Source organism: Sciurus carolinensis, chromosome 1 (assembly GCF_902686445.1).
Source record: "Sciurus carolinensis chromosome 1, mSciCar1.2, whole genome shotgun sequence".
Taxonomy (NCBI): domain Eukaryota; kingdom Metazoa; phylum Chordata; class Mammalia; order Rodentia; family Sciuridae; genus Sciurus; species Sciurus carolinensis.
Window position 1 is genome coordinate 84,722,908 of NC_062213.1, and position 3,922 is coordinate 84,726,829.

Below are 3,922 nucleotides of genomic sequence, written 5' to 3' on the forward strand. Positions count from 1 at the left end.
TTCTCTTTCCCCTTATTGCAGGTTAGCATCTACATATCATTTAAAACATTTGAACATTTGACTTTCAGTTTTTTGTGACTGACTCATTTCACTTAGAGTGATAGTCTCCAGGAACATTCTCTTACTTTTAAATGTCATAAAGTCATTTTTCCTTATGGCTGAGTAATACTCCATTGTGTATACATACCACATATTCTTTATCCATTCATGTGGAAGGGCAACTAGGTTGCTGTTTCCATAGCTCCGCTATTGTGAATTAAACTGCTAGAAACATTGATGTGGCTACATCAGTGTAGTAGGCTGCTTTTAAATCACTTGTATATAAACCAAGGAGTAGTACTGCTGGGTCAAACAATGGTTCCATTTGTAGATTTTTGAGGAATCTTCATACTGCTTTTCACCAATTTGCATTCCACCAGCAATAGAAGAGTGTACCCTTTTCCCCACAACCTCACTAACATTTGTTGCTACTTGTATTCTTGATAATCGCCATTTTGGTGGGAGTGAGGTGAAATCTTGGTGTAATTTTAATTTCATACCTCTAATTGCTAGAGATGTTGAACATTTTTTTGTGTATTTGTTGTCCATTTGTATTTCTTTTGAGAAGTGTCTGTTTAGTTTCTTTGCCCATTTGTTAATTGTGTATTTGTTGCTTTTGGTGTCAAACTTTTTTAGTTCTTTGTATATCTCTCTCTCTTTTTTTTTTATGGATACATTAGTCCACTATTTTTAATTCTAAGAAAAAGGAAAGTTCAATGAGCACATTCCAGATGAAACAATTGTACAAAAAAAAAAAAAAGAAAGAAAAGAAAAAGGCTGAAAAATTCAATTTTCCAAGGAGAACTTCAGAAAACTTATCTGACATTAAAAATTCTAACAATGTATAGAAATACAGACATGAAACACAAAAAATATAAATCAGGATTATTACAGCAGTTAAATCTAAAAAATAATCATGGTATTAACTGCTTTGTATTCTCTAATGAACAAACACTATTGGAGATGTCAAAGTAATAATCACCTTGCGAATGAAAAATAATTTTATTTTCCAAATTAACCTTTAATAATTCTGACCATACCCAAATGATATTACAATTTTAGAAGGTCTTACCATACCCAAATATCTTAGTTTCAGTGACATTAATTAGTTACTCAATATTCACACAAAGATAAGTAATTCCATCCACAATTTATTGAATTATAAATCAGATTAATTAGATGTTATAATGATTGAGTAGAGAATAAGCCTGAAAAAATGTCATGACAGGCTCTTGGATGTCAAGGTACCTACCAATATTATTGTAATGTTTAAATTATTATAAGTTAAGAAAATGAGATACATATCAAGAATTTAATAATAAAAGATCTTCATATTTGGTAATTAATTATTTACAAAACTGACAATTTCAAAATAAAACCTGGGTTGAAAATACCTCCTCCCCCTATCAGTCCTAGTACACGTATCTTATATCCCCATTTTCATTTAGGCCTATGTGACTCAAACTTTAATGAGCATAACTATGTTTTGACTTACGATTACGCAAACAGGTTGTGGGACCTGACAGTATATTTCTAACAAGCAACAGATAAAGCTAATGCTGCTAAACCTTGGACCACCCTTGGAGCAGCAAGGTGACCCAAATATGTTCTCACTAGGACAATATCTGGCCTAACAAGTGTATAGTTTTATAGACTCCAGGCTGTAATACTTTGTGATCGAATAAATAACCAAAAATGATTACAAAAAATAAGTCTTAGAAGAAAAGAATGTTTTAGTTAAGTGAAAGCTTGAAGTGTATACCAGATTGACAGTGTTTCTATTTCTCTGACAGGGATATCTCTAATACATTACAATATAAATCAGTAAGCCAAGTTGTGGTAGTTTTACAAAATGAAGTTACTATTGCTTGAGGAGCTCCTCCAGTTAATTCAAGTCCAGAAAAGTCAAGCCAATACACTGCAAAACTATTATTAAAAATCTTTAATGGTAAACTGTCCATTTAAATTATTTGTAAACTTGTTTTAAGCTACCCCATCTTCTCCTCTTTCAACAATCAAATGATGCTTTTTCTTGTTTTGTAGCTAAACAACGTGTGCCACCCAATGCCTCTCCCTTTAAAAATCAAACAAAATTGTCTCTGACCAAAAAATCCCAATGCAAAAAGTTTGGCTTCTTTAACACATTCATAAGTATATGCATCTGTTTTCACAGGATTAACATTTCATGTGGTTGGATGACTTTAGTTATAGCCTAGGAAACACCCTATTCCTTTAAAAAAGAAAGATTAGGATGAGAAACTATCAATACCCCTGCTGCAGACAGCTTAAATATTTTCTTCAATCTAGAGATGCTTTGAAGAATACATTTCATGTCTGACTTAAAGAAAAGCACATGGTGCTCAGGAAAACTGGTATAATCAGACAAAAGATTTGAGTCAACAGAATATATCTGAGACTATATCAGAATATATCAGATGATAGACTTTATGATATTCAGGATAAAGCTTTTGGGAAAGCTGCTTGAAAATTAAGCTTGGATCACTTACTTGTCTGTGAAATACATGGATCATGGGGATATTATTGCTATAAGCACATAGTACTGCATCAGTTGCAGTAAGCCCAGAACACACAATTAACACTGGATCCACTTTGCCACTTGACTTTCCTTTGCTTACAGCAGCTCCAAATTCAGGCATTGAATGAAACACAAAGGAAAATCTTCCCCTTCATTTCAAGATGAGCAGGAAAATCCAGTGTTTTAGTTGCTAGAGCTACATTTTCAGCAGAGGCAAAAGGCAACATGAGAACCATCTGCTATTTGCTGATGACCTCTGATTTCCCAGTTTCTCTTCATAAATTTGACTTCTCTATCTGTAAATGCTATGTTGAAATATCTGAGTCTTGACTATCATTATCATCCTGATCTCTGTAAGGTCTTGATACAGAGGTTATGTAAGTATTCTCTCTGACATTCTTCTGAAGACCCATGATTTTTACATACTGTTTATAGTAGGAAGCTATTTCCTCTGGCATAATTCAATCCTCTTTTGGGTTGCTTCATTTGTTAGATATCCAATCTTTAAATTTAAGTCCAGGAAGTCCTATCCAATTTCCAAAGCCGATTGTCAACATGGAACATTCCATATTATGCCAAGCCCCATCAGATGGACCTTTACCAAGAACTAAGTGAGGGATGTAATGATGCTGCTCTAATTTCCAATGCAAGATGGATGGATAATCACATCAAAGTCTGCATCTGGATGAAGAAGTGTGTCAAAAAGTCCTGCAACTGGATTGGGTGATAGGCCCCCAAAGCCGTCAGTCAAATATTCTTAAGTCCTGATGAACAATGGAAAGATGTCCTGCTAATTTACTATGTAAAAATGTATTTGGGCGTATTACTTCTGATGATAAATATGGTCTGTAGCCTGATAACATACAACAAAGAAATATTCCTGAGAATTTATTTCCTATTATTACCACAGGCAAAGTCACTGATGAATCTTCAAATAAAGAAGTTTCCTTAACTAACAGCATCGCTTTAACATTTTGCCCCAGATTATACCAAAATATGGCACTAAGGAATTCAAAATCTCTCTTCAGTTTCAGTCTCACTGTAATTTCTGAAATGACTGGCCAGGGAGCAGCAGCAGCCCCACACCAGCAGGGAACGCTGTGTGAGGTCACACAGGTGTTGCTGGTCGCAGCCCCGGGGCAGAGTGAGGGCTGATGGCTCAGGGTCCTGCTCGCTCAGGATCGCAGGGTCCGTCAAGCACCCCTGTCCTGCATCTCTCCTTTGCCATGGTTCCTGGGCTCAATCATGCTGAGTCGGCTAGTTCTTTGTATAGCTTGGAAAATAATGTCTTATCTTAGTTGTAGGTGGCAAAGATATTTTCCCATTCCGTAGACTATCACTTCACGC

At 35.2% G+C, this 3,922-nt stretch overlaps 1 pseudogene; it reads right to left on the reverse strand.

Annotated features, from left to right (window-relative positions):
* Nucleotides 1-2,022: 2,022 nt before the first annotated feature.
* Nucleotides 2,023-3,663, reverse strand: LOC124967178 (oxidative stress-induced growth inhibitor 2-like; annotated as a pseudogene).
* Nucleotides 3,664-3,922: the final 259 nt, after the last annotated feature.